Source organism: Vipera berus (genome assembly GCF_964194415.1).
Source record: "Vipera berus genome assembly, chromosome: 3".
NCBI lineage: Eukaryota > Metazoa > Chordata > Lepidosauria > Squamata > Viperidae > Vipera > Vipera berus.
In genome coordinates, this window is record NC_138204.1 from 183,258,385 (window position 1) to 183,279,651 (window position 21,267).

Genomic DNA, 21,267 nt, shown 5'->3' on the forward strand with positions numbered 1-21,267 from the left:
GTCGCTCCGCCTCTCTCTGGCAGCCGCGGCTGACCTCGTTCTCCGGGTCTTCAGGCCTTTTTTATAGGGCCCCTTAACCTAACCGAGAGTGAAGCCTCAGTTCTGCGTTTATATGGAAGGCATGTAATTTAATTGCAGAGCTGGGTGGCTCTTTGTGATCTACGAAGCCCTGCCTTTAAACCATGCCCATGCAGAAAAAATGCTCTGGGAGGTTGCCAAGGAAAGGTGAGTGTGATTGTCTTTCAGAGTACAGCACCTTTCCAGCTGCCTCCTTAATGACATTCCAATAGTTAGGAATTCCTCATGCGAGTTTCTTTAGGCCTGGAGATGTGAAGAGTCAGGGAGGCTTCAGCGTATACAGGTGTGAAACAGATTAAAAATAAAGTAAGCTTGAGAAAATCTGGAAGAAGTTTCAAGCATTGTGAAAAATAGTAGCAAAATAGCTTTAATAAGAAATCCGTTTAAGGAACTGGAAGAAAGATTCCAGTTGTACAATGACTGAGTTCACACGTGTTCAAAGTATGGCTTAACACTAATGTTTAGTATATTATAATTTATGGTTGCGTGTGAGATTAGGGCTGGAAACATCTTACATGTCCATCATCTGGCAGCAAAGAGTTGAAGTTTCTATATATTTTTTCCTGGCCATTTATGAGTTATTCCATAAATTGTGGTGTTACACAAAGCGTAGCTTACCACATTTTATATAACAGAGTCACAGTGTGTTTTTTCTAAACTTGCAAAATAAGTCCTTTCTTTAGCACAATAAATTATGTGGATACATTTTTGTTTTCTGCAAGGCGTTCAAGGCAGAGTACAATAAATGGTTCTTAATTTGAAATTCTGAACACCACGAGATAGCAATTTTCAGTATGTTTTTTTTATTTTTTTGCAGCAAAACAACAAAGCAGTATGGTATCTTAAAGTGGGGAAAAACATAGCAAATATATTTTGCATTAGATAAAGCAGATTGTTATCCACAAAAATTTACCCCTCTGTCAGCTCCACAAGTAAATTTCAGAAGATAGGAGGATTAGCTCAATACTGCACTTTGTTGGGATAGGCCTCAGTGCAGTAACAGAATCTTGCAAGTCTGTCTACCTTCCCGCTCTTATATCCCAGTGAATCAGGGATGAACTTGCCTGAGTCTCTTCTGAATGCTATTCTCTTTCCCAGGAATGTTGCAGCCTTCTTTGCTTGGGTAATATTTCTTGCCTCTTTCCCTCAAGATCATCTGCTGACATTCTACAGCCAGAAATGAACAAGCCTTTGATAGCCAGACCCCTCTCCCCCCCAAAATCCCCACTCTAGTAAGAGTTGTAGTGGGTGAACTAATGACACATGGAAGTCGAGACTTCTCAATTTTTATTAGGTTTCCTGGGAGAGTTTTGTTTTTCAAGTTTTCTTAAACTTTTCAGAGAAAATGGAAGAGAAATATGCAATAAATAAGTAATAATTACATACAGGAAGTCCTTGTGTTACAACTATAATTGAACCCCGCAATTAACAACCTTAAATTGTGACAGTTGTAAAATAGGTCACCATATGACCAGACCCAATTTTACAATCTCTTTTGTGGTGGTTGTTAAGCAAACATGACAGTTGTCAAGCAAGCACCATGGTTGTTAAGTGAATCTATTGTTTGCCGCAAACGAGAAGTCATTAGAGGTTTCTGGGGAAAACATTGCAAATCGTGGACCTGTAAATGGCTTTAAATGCAGGCCAATTGCCAAGACCCAAAATGTGATAAAGAATCAGCCAAATGAGGTCCTTGGCCAGCATTACCGTATTTAAATTTAAATATTACAGTGGCACTTAAATAATACAACACTGATGATGAACAGACAGTATATGAATGTTTTCATCTGTCATTCAGCAATAAATGGCAATATATAGAGTAACAGCTTGAGTTCATGGGCAAGAGACAAATACTAACATAACTTTCTAAGTAATTTTAAGAAAAATAATCTGCATTAAGCAGTTTGTAGATTCATTTTTCTCCAATGCTTTCTTCCTCCAACAGAATTTATAATCTGAGGCTTTAGGGGAACAATGCAGTCTCTGAAACCTCTGAGTGAAATCTTCCAGAAACTGCCATTATTTATTACCAAATTGTCATTTTTAATGTGACAGAATGGGAAAGTGACTAAATATGTGAGTGGAGAATAATATTTTCTGTGCCTTTTAAGTTATTATGAAATATCCTGCCTTCCAGGTAAAACGATTAGCATAGTACATGCTAAATTGTTTTAGACAATAGAATTTTTAAAACCGTGTTCCTAATTCAAACACTTTTTTATACTGTGCCTAAGGTTATAATTTAACTAAATTTTAAAAGATGTAATTTAATGCAAAATATTCTGGAAAAATAAAGATTTAAATACATTTAATCTATAATAGCCTGTCAGAAGCAAATCTAAAATAATATTACTAATATTACTTTACACAATTGCCTTTCTTTAACTTGCAAAGAAGCTATTAAACAAAAAACATTAGGGCAAAGAAGAAAGATTTACCCAAAACAGTCCAATGAATATTAGTATACCCAATAGCCACCAAAGGCTTTTTAATGATCCTTGTATGAAAAATGGAATAAAATTAAGCATCCTGTTAAAGAGGATCATGGTGTCTGGTTAGCAATGGTATAAATATAGGGAAGGCAATCATCTCCCTTCAAAGAAGTCCATCAGGTTATTTTTTTTCCCCAGTTCCTGCAACAAGCTTGATTGCTGCGGGCATTACCAATATATATGTTCAAAAAAATATCCAGATGACTGACTGACAGCAGTAGAGAATAATGTATTTTGAATCTTGTTATTGCTGCATCTGGATTTTTGCAAACCAAATTGTGGAGCCCTAATAGGGTCATGATAGAATAACAGTTTGTCGGAATGAGTGAGCAGAGGGCACTGCTGTTTCTACTACCTCCACTTTTGCTGGGTGATGGATTGTGTCTACAAAGGAGAAAGTGGTGTGATGAACTATAGTGAAGCGACAGGTTCCTAGGAAGTAGGGTAGCGGCACATTCCAAGGAGTAGGGTAAGACAAGAGACAACATAGCCTAGAGCTGAAGGGAGACATAGCAAGAGAATTAGGATAGCCACTCACTAGAATCTCCCAGGGTATATCCTTTAGGGTAACAGTGGTACAAGTAGGCCTCAACATATGACTGTAATGGAATCTATCCATTACAATTGTTAGTTATCATGGGTTATCATGTGACTGAACTAATTTTATGGTCTTTGGGGGGGTGATCATTAAATGAAACACCACACCACGGTCATTGTGAATCCACAGCTGTTAAGTGAATGCCATAGTCATTAATCGAACCATTGTTCACTATGAGGCATTTTGGCCAAAAACTGGAAATAAATGCTGCTTTCGGCAAAAACATCATAAATTTTGGTTATGTGATTGTGGGACACTACAATCATAAATATGGGCCCATTGCCAAATGCGTGAAATGTGGTCACATGACTGGGGGCAACTGTCAGAACTTCAGAACCAGGTCCTTTGGGAGATGGGTCAGTCATAAATTTGAACATTCATTAAGTGACCAGTCATACATCGAGGACTGTTAGTATATGTTTAATCTAGCACAATTCTGTCCATTTGGTGTGAACAGAATCCCATGGTCACTTAATCAAAATCTGGATGCTTGGCAACTGACTCGTATTTATGATGGTTGTAGTGTCCCTGGGATATGTGATCACCTTTTGCAAGGTCAATGGGTAAACCAGATTCACTTAACAGCAGGTGTTACTAAACAGCTGCAGTGATTCGCTTAACAACTTTGGCAAGAAAGGTTGTGAAATGAGGCAAATTCACTTAACAACTGTTTCAGCAGCAGGAATTTGGGGCTCAACTGAGGTTGTAATTTGAAGTCTATCTGTAGATAGCAACAATGCCATACAGAAAACTATCTAATCTCATCTACATTATATACATCTTCTAGTCCTCACTTAGATCTTTGCAGCTCAGCTATAGTATGCCTGAGGGAAAAACTTTGAGACAGCTGAGTGATGAATCTTCTGAGAACACTTGAGAATCAAACAAAAAAGGTATTAAGGTAATAGGAAGTGAAGGGAGGCTTCAAGCCAGCCACAACTATCTATCTCTGTTATTCCACAAATTCAAACCCTGAATTCATATATTAGTTAATAGCAGAAACTTCAAGGACTCGGTACTACTAGGTTAGTTGTTTTACTGAAGACAAAGAAAATAATCATATAATGTAGATGATTTTCCTGATGTAGAACCTGGAAATAAAGCCCTATTATATCTGCTCTAATTGTAAGCCCTTTCTTCCACCTTTTTTGGGTCAATAGAATGATGGTGATTTTTTCCCCACCCATAAAACTGGAATGCACCTGTTCTATGTTTACACAATCTATTGGGTTTCAGAATTTCTGCTTCCTGCCTCATCAGCTTCACCTCCTTCAGTCCCTAATTTCTCACTCCCCTCATTCAACCTGGAGGTACCAGGTGCATCCTCCTCTTCCCCCCACCCACCCATTTGAAGCTGCTTCCTCATAGTTTCTGTTGACCTTTGTTCTTCCATAACATGTGCTGCCCCAAGAACATTCAGCAGCTTCATTCAAAGGCATCATTTTCTGCCATTTAGGTTGCTCATCATCTCTGTCAAGTCATCTGTCTTTGATGAATCACCAGTAGTCATCCTGCCTAATAAATCTTACTAGCAAGCAGTCCTTAGAATAAAAACAGAATTTTTCTCTTTCTGCCTACCTTTTAAATCTCTTCTCTGGGCCAAATAGTCCCTTGTGGGATAGCAGATAGTTTTACACAGCAGAAAGAATGAATAGAGAAATTCTAAAGCTAGGAATATAACTTTTATCTGAAAGCATTCTTGAGGCTACTACTTTCACACTACTTGTGCGAAAGAAAAATAAAGGCAAGCTTTATTTAAGGAATAGCATAGTGCTAGGAAAGCCCAAGTGACTTCACTCTATAGTATTTACAGCTCAATGCCTATAATGTGCTCTCCTGCATTATGGAGAGAGAAGAAATCAGATAAGTACTTGACCTGTACAGGTCAGTGTCAGAAAAGAAAGACGACTGAAATGTGGGAGGAAGCAATAAAACGTCTGAAAATATCAGCTTAACCAGTACTGTAGGGGGCTTGTTCAGACCAAAGTGCAAAATAAATCTTTTTAGACAAGGACATGGCATTAAAGTGCAGGGTCCAACTACTAAATGTCTGTGTATTTATTGCTGTGGTAGTGAATATACTGATAGATGTCAAAAACTGGTGCATGCAAAGTTGAATCCCATCAGTTGGGGGCTATGATGCTCCTTCCATTTGTTTCTTTTTCATTTGGAATTGACAAAAACTCCTGCTTTGGAATTTCTCTGTTCTTTCCTCTGCCATTCATCATCTTCTTCCATTTTTTAGCTGGCTGAAGTTTCACAGCTTTCCTCCTGCCCAGGAATATTATAAAAGGGACATAATTTCCATCTGTTCTCTGGGAGAAATTGCTAGAGATTTTCCCTGTTGATCCTTTACTTCATTCTAACACCAGATTGCAAGAAGGAATAGTTCCTAGTTCATATATAACTTCATCCGGAACTCCCTCAGTTCCAGAACTCTCCCCCTGGACTTCATTCAGGGCAGTCTCCATCTCTCTTTTAGTGGGTATATAAGTGTCTTTTCCTCTCTGAATAATTTGTTCTCTCTCCCACAGAACCAGAATCTCACAACCTCAATTTTTTTGCCTCCTGCAATTATGATGGCGAGTATCGAGACCAAGTGTGCAGAGAACAATAGATGTGGTACAGGACTAGGGCAGACCGGAAAAACAGTGATATAGCAGGCTAAAAGTTGCAAGATTAAGCTGTACAATTTTCCATCCAGCTTTTTAGACAAACACGCAGAGTGGAGAAATTTGGTGGAAAACCAGAATAGGTCACTAACAAACAGCATTGAGCAGCTGCAGTTATTGGAAAAAATAGATGGCCCAAATGGGAGAGGCCTGGAAAACATTTTGTGAACAGCTGGTGATATCCAGGGGTAAAACTGTAAGAACTAGAAGAATGAATTGAGTATGTGAAAGCAGCCATAAGTAAAAAAAAACAAACAATTAAAGGTATTGGTCTTATGTAACATTAAGTCCTCTTATCCACTTCTGATTTATGGGAAGAGGACAGGTGGAACTCTCCATCAAATTGATGAAATATTTTGCCTAAACAATGCCACAAATTGTGGGCTTCTGTTATAAATATGAACAGGCAAGGCAACAGTTCTGGAAAACATGTTGAATAAATATATGAACTGTTTCAAAAAGATGGCATGACAGAAAGTGGAATAAGCCATTTAGAAAAGAAGTACAATGCCACTTGTGTCTAGGTCCTTGATCTATGATAAAATATAAGGAACCTATCTCAAGGCTCTTGTGTGAGGAATGAAAAGGAAGGTTCTGTCAGTCCAGTTAAATTATTAGTGAAAGACATGACACAATAACTAATGTGGCAAGAAAATGCATAAGACTTGGCATCCATTTTAATGCATAGCCACCAAACACAGTAGAGAACAATGAATCATTTGAAAGATCCAGCTAGCTTACTGTTGGAGCATAGCTGCAAGAGTTCCTCTGTCAAGGAAGACAGAACATATAGCTGGATAGTTCTTTGCAAGAAAGGGGGATATTGGAAATGATATCATATTCCTAGGTTTTGATGAGGAACAAAAGCTAAAATCAGAAAATAATTGCACCCACCTGACCTGACCTGGTACTGTTTGCCAACAAATCGAACTAGCTGGTTGTTAGTTTCATCTTTTTCTGAAGCAGGAAGTACTGACTGTATGGATTGTTTCTTTATTATCTCCCAAATGGACTACTGAAATTTGAAGATATTTACTGGAAAACACAACCGCCTGCTTGCTGATAGGGGAAGCCAGTACAACAAGGTGATTCTGAAACTGTAGGATTGCATTTGATTGGCTCCCAGGTACAATTCAAAGTGTTGAATATCGCCAAGCCCTCTACGGCTGAAATCTCCACTGCCTTCTGAACCATCTGCTTCAGGAGTCAAATACAGGTAGAACAAGAGGACATGTTACAATTTCATTTTTATTTTATTTTTTTAAAAATAAATCTTTATTTACATTTCGTGTTAAAAACACACCATACACCAACAAAGACAAAAAAAAAACATTTACAGTATACAAAAAATGAAGAAATCAAAAAAATTGAAAACCATTTCAAAAATTTCACATTATATCTACTTCTAAACTAACAATTATATTCCACTCATGTTACAATTTTACATACACAGACAGATAGACAGACAGACACAAATAGACACAGACAGATACCAGCTGAAAAGTATCTTTTTGTCTTATGCAAATAAGGAATCTAGAATCTGTGGAGTAGGCTGCATACAAATAAATGCAAATAAATAAGAACTTGGGAGAATCTGAACTCCAGGAATGAGACTATCTCATGAGAGAATTGGTGGGAGAATGCAGAGCCTGTTCTTCACCCTTTCCAAACCCATCATCATCTACATAGTTGGCAGGCAAAACAGGAGAGAGTTCCAGCAGAGGAGTGGTCGGTGGTGAAGATTTGAAGCTCTTCAGGCATATGTTTTGCTTGCCAGAGAATCAAAGTTGCATTATCTTCGTCTCAATGTATATGTACATTGTGAACTGAAATACAGTTGATTTGCAGGTCTATTGGAATTTATAACAGGGGCTAATTAAAATTGCAGAGGCCCAAATTTCCCTTGATGCTGCTGCTTATTCATCTCCTTCCATGTGCTATTTTAGCATCTTTTATGTTTATTTGGTACCTCCTAAGGGAACTACTTTAAATGTTTTTTAATGACTTTCTAAGTGTTGCAGTGTGACAGCTCATCTTACTCTTCTCTTCAGATCTACTGTAATACTACTTAATTTCACCAGACTTGCTGCTTTCACCTCGCAAGAAGTTGGATAATATCAATGTCCATTCTCTTTATGATTCTGATTAAAAAATGAGGTTTAAAAAAGGAAGTTCGTTATGTCAAAGAACTCACCCAGGAAATGAACATGACTTTAAGCCATTTTGCCCAAAGAGATTATCTCCCCTTGGAAAATTAACTATTATCTCTCCATGGAAAATTACTTACCTGAATTTCCAAGAGACATCTTGGCAATGCCTGGTATTCATTAAAAACATTACCATGCTGAGAAGTAAGAATTACCCAAGAATTATTTTAACACTTTATTAAGTGGCATAAAATATTCCTGTTCTCCAATAGTTTGTTTCTGGTTCTGCAGGATGCATTTTATGACCTAAGCTGAAAATTTTAAGGGTGGTTTTCCACTGTTGTGGGGTTTTGTAATCCAAGTTCTAATTTCTCACATATGGACATAACCAACATATGGTAATTATAAAACAAAAGTTGTATGATATATGATACTAAATTACAAAGAGATCAGAGCTAGGCATCTGCATTAAGAAGTTTCTTAAAGGGAAAAAATGAGCTTCAATAATATACCTATAGATCTTGCAGTCCAAGATTACTAAAAGAGTCCTTTAGTTTGAATCAGCATTCAGATCTCTTTGAGGACAGGTTGCAGCAGTTGAAGCAAAGAAATACATGGAAATGATGCTGTTTTGGAAATGTTGAAGTTTGATTAAATGATTAATAAGTTTATCAGCTTCCACTTTTAAGTTTATTTCAAGTTTCAATAGCCACAAAAATACTGAATATTCAGCAGAAGGATCACTCAGGTCATCTTTAAGGTATGTTCCCTGTATACTAGCTGTTACTTGATATAATTCCAGACCTAAATACCCCCTTCATATGATCAAACCAAATGCAGTTAGTTTGCTTTTGAAATATTTACCTGATGGCCTCAAGATGAGAAGTTTTCAAGATTCTTGTTTCATGTCTCTTTTTCTTCCAGGCTTGTTTGCACACACTTATTTCCAATAAAAGAAAGTTGGTATTCTCGGAGATAGAAATAAGACATCAACATGAATTTGGGTATTATAATGTTAATTTTAGAAAAGACGTTCATTTCAAAGACATGCAATTGTAGGTTTGAGGATATGGAATAAAAACATCAGAAATACCTTCCATTTCTTCTGTATTGATTTTGTTTTAGAGCAAGCAGTCATTCATCTAACTTCCATTAATCCTTCAGATATTTCTAGCTAAGGGATTGGTGATAAAAGCTTCCAAATACCGGTAAGTAAAAACATTTGAACCACACAAAATATCCCATCTATAAATTATTTTATAGAAAATCATTTTCAGGGATGAAAAAAACATGGGCAATTCTAAAACTAGAATTCTAAAATATCTTTCCAAATCTTTTGAAAAAGAATTATAGATAGTTCTTGAGTTACAACCATAATGGGACCTGCCCACCATGGTTGTACCTTGTGATGGTTTTAAAATGGGTCAGTCACGTGTCTGACCCAATTTTATGAGTTTTTTTGGCAGTGGTCATTAAGTGAACACAGCATTTGTTAAATGAACCTATGGGTGCAGTTTTGTCAAAAACTGAAACTTAATGGCAGTTTTGGGGAAATCTGTTCTAAAGCATGGTCAGGTGATCATTGGACACTACAAATGGCTGTAAAGGCAGCCCAATTGCCAAGCACCTGAGTTTGCTTATTTGATTCAGTATTCCAGCACCCAAACTCAGCCATATCCATCTCTCAGTTTCTGGACTGTATGAACAACTATATTCTGCCTAATAATTCATATGCCAACATGGGCAGATGCTGAACCCAATTTTTGTAGCCCTTGAAGCTACCTCCAGCACATTATTCTTAAAAATCACTTATGCAATTTCCTGCCATTCAGAAGCAGGAAACATTTGAATGAATGCAAACTCTAGAAAAACTTAACAGCTTAGAAATAATTTAAGTACCTGATATTTTCGATGTGTATGACATGACTCCAACCAACAAACTTGTACATTTAATCCATAAATATTACAGAACATGTGTTAATTCAATAATTAACATTTTAATTAAGGTATAAAATATTTAGTTCAAATCTCTACATAGCCATGAAACCTAGGGGGTATTCTCTCATACAGACTAACCTACCGGTACTTCCCAGGTTACGAGATGGTAAATTATACATTTCCTGAATTCCTTTGAGAAACAGAAAAATGATGTGTAATGTACTCAATCCTGGTTTTCCCCAAAGTTTGATATTGAATAGGTGTAAATAAAAACAAGAATTCAGACTAGGCATGGTAATATATACAATGAAACAACATTGAGTGTTCTAATAAAAGTGGATTACACAGAGCAAAACAAAATTAAGGGAAGGACAATGAAAGGTGCACCAGGTTATTTAATTCTAAATGGAAACCCTTTGTAACCTGACATTCACCAGATGCATTGGGATTGCAACATCCAGAATTCTCAGTGAGGATGGCAGTAAGCTTGCGTGGATAATAATTAAGTATCTCACTATAGTATGGATTAAAATGTTCATTTTTTCCATAAAATTGTTTGCTTTTTAACATAATTTTGCATTATCAAATTAGCATATAGGCTTACAAGGCAGAAAAGGAGGAAAGTACTGTAGTCCTAATGCATAATTCAATGTAAACACCGTCTCCTTGAAACCAATATGAAATTAATAATATATAGAATGATTGATTAAATTCCTGCAGGGATATTTCATAGAGAAATTCCAGTGATTTTAAATGGGTTTAATGGTTCCCCCCTAAATTCTTATATCTATGAACTTTTGGTAATTAAGTGTAAACCAATCAATTTTATGCTTAGATTGCAGCGAAGTATTTCTGATGTTTCACTCAATTCCTGACTCAGGTTGAACCATACATCATTCTCTTATCGAGCCAATGATATGATTAAGAAAATGGATACTAAGAGGTTTGCTGATAGAAATGCAGGACCCTGCTCTCGTAGGGGAATGCCTATTGTATGAAACTAATCAACTGCAATTTATTAAATAAATTATTAAACAAAACATGGTTTAATGTAATGTGAAAACCATACGACAAACTACAGGTTGGCTGTGTTTTCTCATTACATTAAACCATGTTTTGTTATTTAATAAAGTACAATTGGTTAGTGTCACTCAATAAGCTAAGTTCAAATCACCAGGACCAGATGGATTACAACCCAAGGTTCTCAAGGAACTGGCAGACGTGATCTCAGAACCACTGAACTATATTTTTCAAAGATCCTGGAGCACTGGGGAACAACCAGAGGACTGGAAAAGAGTTGATGTAGTTCCCATCTTCAAAAAAGGGAAAAAATAGATCCAGGAAACTACAGATCTATCAGCCTGACCTCAATACCTACGAAGATTCTGAAAAAGATAATCAAACAACGAATCAGCGAGCATCTAGAGGCAAACAAAGTCATTACTAAAAGCTAACATGGGTTTGTCAAAACTGATCATGCCAGATAAACCTTATTGCATTCTTTGACCAAGTGACAAAATTAGTGGAACAGAGGAATGCTGTGGATGTAATTTACTTGGACGTCAGTAAGGCATTTGATAAAGTAGATCACAACCTACTACTTGATAAGATAGAAAAATGTGGGCTAGACAGCATCACCACCAGATGGATTCGTAGCTGGTTGACCAGCCATACTCAGCATGGTCTTCAATGGAACTGCATCTACATGAAGGGAAGTGTGTAGTGGGGTGCCCCAAGGCTCTGTTCTGGGCCCAGTGCTCTTCAACATCTTCATCAACTATTTGGATGAGGGGATATATGGGGAATGCATCAAATTTGCAGACAACACCAAGCTGGCAGGAATAGCCAATACTCCAGAAGATAGGCTTAAGATACAGGAGGATCTGGACAGACTTGAACACTGGGCACTATCTAACAAAATGAAATTCAGTGGTGAAAAAAGTAAGGTTCTACATTTAGGCAAGAAAAACCAAATGTACAGGTATAGTATAGGTGGTACCTTGCTCAATAGTAGTAACTGTGAGAGGGATCTTGGAGTCCTAGTAGACAATCACTTAAATATGAGCCAGTAGTGTGCTGCAGCTGCCAAAAAAGCCAACACAGTGCTAGGCTGCATTAACAGAGGGATAGAATCAAGATCACGTGAAGTATTAATACCACTCTACAATGCCTTGGTAAGGCCTCACTTGGAATACTGCATCCAGTTTTGGTCACCACGATGTAAAAAAGATGTTGAGACTCTAGGAAGAGTACAGAGAAGAGCAACAAAGATGATTAGGGGACTGGAGGCTAAAACATAAGGAACGGGTGCTGGAATTGGGTATGTCTAGTTTAATGAAGAGAAGGACAAGGGGGTGACATGATAGCAGTGTTCCAATATCTCAGGGGCCACCACAAAGAAGAGGGAGTCAAGCTATTCTCCAAAGTGCCTGAAGGCAGGAGAGAAACAACCTAGAACTAAGAAGAAACTTCCTGACAGCTAGAACAATAAACCAGTGGAACAAGGAACAACCTGCCTCCAGAAGCGGTGAATGCTCCAACACTGGAAGTTTTTAAGAAGAGACTGGACAGCCATTTGCCTGAAATAGTATAGGGTTTCCTGCCTGAGCAGTGGATTGGACTAGATGACCTCCAAGATCCCTTTCATCTTGATGATGATGATGATGTTACAGTTGTTTTAACCCACAATGGCAGAGTTCAAATAACGTACTGGAACAAAATCAAAGAAACTGCACAATGTAAAATATTCAGCAAATTTTTACTGCAATAAAAAAAATACTGATCAAACTGGGCTGATATCCAGTGGTTCTCAAGGTACAGAAGGGCCTTATATTTGTTTTCTGTAACTGAATATGTCAGGAATAAATTTTGAGGTTGTTTATAAGTGAAATAAGTTTTGTTCTATTTAATATGGTCTTTTCTGTAGATTCCAGTATCCTTAACAGTCATGTGGAAGCCTTATTTATTTATTAAATTTGTGTGCCACCCATCTTCCCTATAAGGTGACTCTAAGACTGATTCCACAGTTCTAGTTTTCTCAAATGTAATGATGACAGAGTTTGGATTTAATGGTGTAGAACTCAAAAAAAAACCACCACCCTTCATCTGTAACCTTAAGAAATATAAAAGAAACCATTAAATTTGAGCATAGAAACTCCAGTGAGTAAGATTATATATTAAAAAAAAGATGCATGAAATTTGCTTTAAAGATAGTTGGGTAGATGTGTATCTATGTATACAGAAAGAGAATATACTGCTGGAAAAGATGGATACAAGCAAACTATATCTCATTAGACTTCATGAAAGGAGCAGAGGTTTTCATAATATTTATATGAACATTTATTTAAACATCAGAGACTTTCAGCACATATAGTTTTAAATGTAACATTTCCCAGACATTAGCTGCAGGTTGTCTAAACTAATTCCCTCTGTTCACGCCATATGTGGAACAACGAGTGAGATTTTATAGCATAGTTCTCATTTTCAGTGTTTTTACTGGGTGTTTAAAATCACACACATATATGTTGGCAGAGTAAAATAGCATTAGCTATACAATTGCACCACTGGAAACTATCTTCCTTTTCAACCTTAAAAGGAAATTTTTAAAGTTCCAAAACTGAGTCCAAAAATAGAGAGAAAAAGTAATTTGTGCCAAGTTTGTGGGTAGTTATCTTTTTTCCACTTTTTGTTTAGTTTAAAAAGGCTTTTATGTGAAACAATGATACCAGCACTTTTCATTAAACACCAATAGCTGGTGAGAATTCAGTGTGATTTGTTTCTGACATGCTGCATGTTAACTCTGTATTGTCCTAAAGCAGGGGTCTTCAAACTTGGCCCTTTTATGACTTGTGGACTTCAACTCCCAGAATTCCTCAGCCAGACACGCTGGCTGAGGAATTCTGGGAGTTGAAGTCCACAAGTCATAAAAGGGCCAAGTTTGAAGACCCCTGTCCTAAAGCATACACAATTTTAGGGAAGTTCCTTTCTTTATCAGTATTTATTTAAGAAACTGATATCCTATCATTCCACCTTTTGGTACTAATCAGAAGACTAAGAAGTAATACCAGTAAAAGAATAATGAAATATAATTAAACATTAAACATTCCAGAACGGTACAAACAAGAACACCATACCTCCTCATTCTTCATTGCAATGTTGTATAATAACCTAAAATCGGATGATTTAATATATACTAAATTTAAGTTTAGTAACAGCCATCACTCCAGTGTCAGAAACCATGAATTTATGCTCCTGCTGTAAGGGCCTCATGCCATCTCTATGACCAGATTTGTCACTGTTCATTTCTAGAATCAGAATGCAGCCCTAGGTTTCTAAATAACCCTGCCAGAAGTATTGTCTCATGCTGAATCCTTGATACTAGCCAGGTTTTGAAATTCATCTTCATTAAACCAATATGTTTCATTCTGTCAACTTTGTCAAACCTCACAGTTTCTGGAATGTCAGCCGCACCTGTTTCTGGAGGACACGAAAGAGGGAAGAGAAGCCCTCTCCTCATGGTACAGAGTGGTACATTGAAATACCACGCAGTATCCTCATATGAGCCCTGGGGAACACTCTGCCAGCCAAACACCTGCCCAAGACCAGTTTTCCTAGGTGAGTTCATATATGCTGTGTCATTGTGATTGACTGAACCACAGTCAAAACTGCCATGCAATAATTATATCCTGCTTCTCAATATAAACTTGATAAAATGTTAAATATGAGGTTAGTAAATCTTGTTATGGAAGAATGCATATCCTTGAGAAACTTTTAAATTACCTAAATCAAATAGAATTCTGCAAGCTAGAAGTCATATAGTGACAGCAGTTTTAATTTGAAGTAAAGCTATTTACTTTCCAAGACACCTGTTTTATGAGATTGGAACAGAGCATGCGCCAAACATTTATACAAGAGCATACAGAGGAAGAACCACCCTCAAACTACAAGTCCAGATCTCGCAGTATTGAGGCTCATTATTGTAAGAGTTTTCTTTGATCTTCTAGATAGGATAGAATTGCAACTTTCCAAATTTCTAGCTTGTGGGACTGTAGGCCAGCCTGAAACTGGACTGAAAAAAATCTAGATATTATTTCTTCCGAGATGGCCTGCAGTTGTTTTGGTTAGAAAACAGGAGTAAAATAAAATAATCTAAGCTGTGTGTGGGGTTTTCAGAAGGAACACACCATCACCATTTTCATGTCTGACAGTACCTCTCCCTTATTGAGGAATAATTGAATGAACAGGAAAGTTTTTCTCCCTCACTCTTTAGAACTAATCAAGAGAGAGCAGGATCAATTCTTCCAAAAGATATTCTTCCCCTATCTTTTGGATACAAGCCTTCTGGAATATTCCTTCCCTACTTTATTTTGGTTTGGGGATATGGGTACATTTAAACACTGTAGATTATATTTCCTAGCTTAGAATGTTTAGAGACTGTATACTCTTTAAATTCCTTTCCTTTCCCTTTTTTTTCCAAGTGCTTGAACTGCCAAAACTCTTCTCAGAGAACAGACCTCCCAATTTGTTTGTTTTTTCTTTTTTTCTTTATTTCACATACATAGGTCAAAGATCATTTTTGATCATTACTCACTATAGTGAAAGGCTGTTTTAACACCTTTTCTGAAATATGAAATTTACTTCATATGTCAAGGGAAAGTAAATCCTTAATGGCACGAAGAAGTCAGGAACAAAGATTATTAAAAGGATTTGTAAAGGAATTCAAAATTAAGAGGCACAAGTAGGGAAGTATACCATCTACTAAATCCAATGCACAATTCTTATTCTCCATGTAATGTCCTGCTGAATTCCTGCTAAAGGCAAACTGTAGGGCAGCAGCCATATTAACGTACTATTTACAATTTCTTGAAAGTGTGGGATAAGGTTTGAATTGCACATCTAGAGAGAAAACATAAATGGAATTGCATACTACTTAGTTTTTAGTGGTGACAAAGGTATTTTATACAAGAGCCAATTTAGAGTAGTTGGTTAAGGTATCAGTCTAGAAATTGGGAGTCTTTGAGTTCTAGTTTCACCTTAGGCAAAAACCAGCTGCTGATCTTGCGGCAGTCATTTTCTCTCAGCCTTAGGAAGGAGGCAATGGCAAACCACTCCTGAAATCTTGATAAGAACACTGTAGGGATTTATCCAAACAGCTGCCAGGAGCCAAGACTGATTTGAAGGCACACTCACACATACACACACAAAAATAGAAAAATGTATTGTATGCAGTTTTACTCTTCTTTACTTTCAAATAAATCAGTGCAGAGTCAGAAGATGGCTCAGCATCTTAAACCAACTGATTCTTCCCTCAAACCCCTTATTTAGAAGTTTTTTAGTATGTTATATGAACTGAGTTAACATCTTCCCTCTTTTGCTAGACACTTATATAAAGAAAGCTTATATAAGAGCATAAGTAGGTCAGGCCCCTGGCCCATCTAGTCTGGCAGTATTCTCACAAGGCCAACCAACTGAATAAAGCTCACTAGTCTCCCAGCAGGTGACCTTCAGAAGCAGTCACAACTGCCATCAAGGCTAATAAACATTGACCCCCATGAGTTCCATGAATTGGTCTAGCTCATGAGTGTCCAATTTTTTGATTTTCCTGGGCTACAGTGAGTGGAACTGTCTTGGGCTGCATATAAAATATATAATATAGTTAATGTATATAAAATCACATAATAATGTTAAAAGTTTATAATCTCGGGCTACATTTCCTAGCTGTCCATGGGTTGAGCACACCTGGTCTAACTCTTTTTTGAAGCCAGCCAAGCTGGTAGCCACCATCACATCTTGTGGTAGCGAATTCCAAAGCTGAATTACAACATGTATTTGTTGAGCATGAACAATCAGATCCACACGTGTAGAGTTCAATTAGCTATTTTATTGCTCGTGCCTACAACAGAAGAATCTTGTCTGTTGGTGGTTTGCATCTGGACCAGACTACAGAAGGTTCAGTAGCATTCAAGAAGGGTCAGACCCTGCCCTCTTGCACCTATGTAGAGATTCCAGACTAATTCCCTACTTGACTCCTGCCTCTGGCTCAACCAATCTCTCTGACAGTGTTGTGTAAAAAAAAAAATCTTTTTTTCTCTCCTGATTCTTTTAGATTTTAATTTCACTGGGTAACCTCTGCATCTAGTATTTTGGAAAGGGGAATATAGCTTCTCCTTTTCTACTTTATCCATATCATCCATATTTTTTGTGTAGCTTAATCAAATCCTTTCTTGGTTGCCTCCTTTCTAGACTGAAAAGTTCCAAATGTCACAACTTTTCCTAACCTCTTGATCATCTTATTTCCTCCTCTGAATCTTCTTTAGCTCTATTGCATCCTGTTTGAGATGTTGTGGCCAAAAATGCACACAATATTCCAGATGCAACCACACCATTGATTTATATAAAATCCTGCCATCTCTATTTTCAGTACCATTTCTACTATTCCTAACATGCTGTGGGCCTTTTTTTTACAGTAAATGAGCATTGTGTGACACCTTCATTGAACTGTTTATCATTAATATAGCAGAGGTCAATTAGATCAAATGTGCCTGAAGAGACACAGTAGCAAAGACTTTCCCAACTTTGTTGACTTCCAGATGCATTGCTTTCAGTGCTCAGAACTGCCCAGTCAGCAGGGCTATTACTAAGAATTCTAGGATTTGAATTGCTGAAAGTCTGAAAGAGTGGGCAAAGGAGGTAAATTTTCTATTTTGTTTGAATATCATAATCAGATTTTCAGCATCTGCCATATATGTGAAAGGAGCAAAAGTGTGAATGAACAAAACATGAACTATTTTATTAAAATATTACAAGTGACCAACAAAGTACTTTCCCCCAAACAGAATGGTGGTGGCTTGTTTTACACACTCACAACAACATACTTTATCTTGATTCCAAATTTCTTAACACAATGTAGGATCCTAATGATTTCCCATTAAGTCCCTAGCTCTGCACATTAATAATGAATCCTTGTTCTTGTATGGACCACCCAGGCTGATGGAGCCTTACTTCACATAGTTTTAGAACTGGATCCATGGGAAGAAAGAGCATGGTTCTGGTTTAACTGTGAAACATTCAGGCTGGAGAAGTTCAATTGAAATTCATTCTAGGGCAAGGCCAAGACTTTTGCTTGGAGCCGCAGGCAAAATGGCACATTCATTCCCCATCCCACTTACCCTCCTGATTAGACTGGTGGTTAAATGTTATTTATAAATTGGTGGGGAAAGAATCTAAAGACTGTAAATTAGTTTAGAGAATTAGCCTAGTGAATCTATGCAGGATGCATAGAATATTCCTCTTTGTCTTCTCGAGTGCTTTTTTCCCTGCTAACTTGGTAAATTGTTAACTGGAGGGACAACTTCATTCAGCATAACAACAGAATTGTTTATGACCCAGGCAGTACAGAAAAGTATTTTTAGCCTGAAATATTTATGGAATTTTGTTTTGCTGGTAATTTGTATTCTTCAGGCTTCATTAAGACAATTTATTCTAATGATATCTTGAATATAATTATATAAATAAATTTATGATCTGCCTATGTGCTGAAGTTGTAGATGAATATCATGTACAACCAAGAAAGCAAACAATGGATAACTGAACAAAATCAACCCAGTGTTTCAAACGGCCAGATTCAGATCATCTTTTGGACACATTGTGAAGACCTGACTGTCTGGAAAAGGGTCTAATGCTGGAAAAGAGGGCAGGAAAGAGGATGACCAGCAACAAGGTGTTCAGACTCAGTTTCAATAATGATAGGTTTACTGTTGAAAGATCTGAAAGACAAAGTTGGTGACAAATCATCATGGAGAAAATCTATCTACATAGTTGCTAAGAGTCTGCACCAATTGGATGGGCACATAATCAAGAAGAAAATGGCCTGGAACAATTGGAAAATTGAGAAGGCTCCCTAACATCTGCCATCTGAAGCAGTTACTTCATTCTGCTTTATGGTAGAGTTGGGCCAGCCTGGTAAGCTGAATGGATTTGAATATAATAGCCTAGATTTATAAAGGCAAGCTAATCCTTACTCAAGTAAATCCTATTTTGATTTAGTGCATGCTGAGAAACAGGCCAGCATGTATTTCCAGGAATATCAAGTAGATATTACTTTTCTTGTTTTTCAAACCCCATCTTAAAATCTACCTTTTCTGTAAATACTTTGGGCAATCAACCTACTTTGTGTGCCCTAATGTATTTTAGTCTATAATTAACCTTATAACTGAAATAACTGCATTTTGCTTCTTGGTTTATTTGTACTGACTCTCCTTTTAAAACTGATTCACACAATGTATTGAACCATAATGTAGTTTTTCATATTTTGGTTCAGTAACCAATTGTAGCTCATTCAATCAATCATAGAAAAGGTTAACTGTCTTTATATGATTCATGTGAAAAATTCTCATAAACCAAGTTTAATTTTGGATATTCATCACTGAATATTGCTGATAAAGACAGCTGTCTAAACTCCTCGTCTCATACATCATACAGACCAATACTGGAGCGTATTTGGTTTTGGCACCAACTGTAGTTTCTAAAATATGGCTCAAGGTTTAGCATGTGGAATGAACCCAGGCAAATGTGGTTTATTCACCAAATCATGGTTAAATAACCATGGCTTTATGCAAACCCAGCCAAGGTACACAATAATGAACAATCATTTCATATAAGGCAATTACGTACATTTCAGTTCCAACCTGAGAAGTCAAGAAGGAAAGTTTGCCTGTAATTGCCAAATGTTTCTTGCCTGCCTAGTTGTAATTTACAAAGGAAATGACTTGGCATGTATTCTCTTAACTCATTAAAATGATGCAGTTGAAACATTAAATAGAAATCATGGCTATTATGGGATAGTTATTTCCTGAAGGCATTATCCACAAATCTGAAAGGGCACCATTATCTTATGAAACTGCTCTTTGCAAAGCTCTTGATTTTGAAGAGAAGCCTTTTCCCTTTTAATAGGACACTGAATTGATGGCACTGACCTTTTTGAGTGTTTAATCTGTTGTTGGGAATGAGCAATTTGTGCAACAAGTTTTAAAGTCCTTTCAATATACACAATGCTCCATTTTCTGTTCAACAATAACATTAGCTCTTAGGGGAGAAAGGAACCTGTTTTGACCAGGGAGCAAGGAGGGCTTGAATCTTTTATCAACGGGTGGTATATATTTTACCACCCACCATTCATGTGAATCATTCAAGGAACAGAAGCCAGAGAGTTGCAACAAGGGTCTTAAGTGAAAACAAACCCAGAGCATACTTCTTTGTGGGGGATTAAGCATTTCTCGTTATGCTTCTCCTGTACAAAAATCAGTACAGGCTGCCCCAAACACTCCTACTCTGTGGGCTGAAGCATAATAAAGCTGAAAATTCCTGAAGCCTGAGGAAATTCATAAGCCAAATGTGCTGCATTTTAGAACTTTTTACAACTGCCCTTGTTCCACCTACAGTGAAGTAGAAATACAAAACAAGAATATTTTCTGCAAGGACAAGTTTCTTTGTTGCTTGCAAGGCTTCTGGGTCCAAGTCTGATGTTTCTCAATTTTGCCCCTCAACTTCTTTCTCAATCTGGAACAACTGATAGTCATAAATCTTCTAGCTAGTATGGTATGGGAACTCCCGGGTGTGGCAATCCTAAATCTATTTGGATGCTAATGTAATTACCTTAATGCTGAGACCTGTCTACATCAGACAGTGTGGTATATTTCAGATGTGGACCAGGACCAAGGAAATCCAAATTTAATTCTCCAGTGGACCAAAGAGCTTCATGGATTATTTTGGACCAGAGATTATTTTTTAGTCCCGCTTCCTTCACAAGGTTGAAAAGATAAAATTCGGAGGACTCTGATGTTTTGAATTTGCAGAGAAAAGGCAAAATATAAATTTTGAGTATGTCTGTCTGCAAAGGATCAGCTTCTGCTACATGTAATATTTGAGCCAGTAAAGTTTGATTGTTTATTATCAATTCCAAGACATTTTTTTCCAAATGCTACCATCATGATAATTAGCTGGTTTTTAATCATGTGGTTGTGAATTATTGCTGCTCCAATTTTACTCACTATGGGAATGCAAATACTGGATTCAAAGTTTTTAACTTTTGTAAAATTGCATGGAGATTATAAAAATTGCAACACATTAGATAACAGTGTAAAGTGAAATAATATATAGTAAAGAAGCAAATATTTGCAGAAAATTATGCACAGTTACATATTTTTGCCTACCAGCAATTTGATTACATTTAATATTGTGTTACTTCTGCAAAGCCTATTTTTGATTTATAGCAAAATTAATTAAAACCATAATAAATTTATGTTTTTTTCCTTTTGGGGAAGGTATATAATCATATCAAGTAG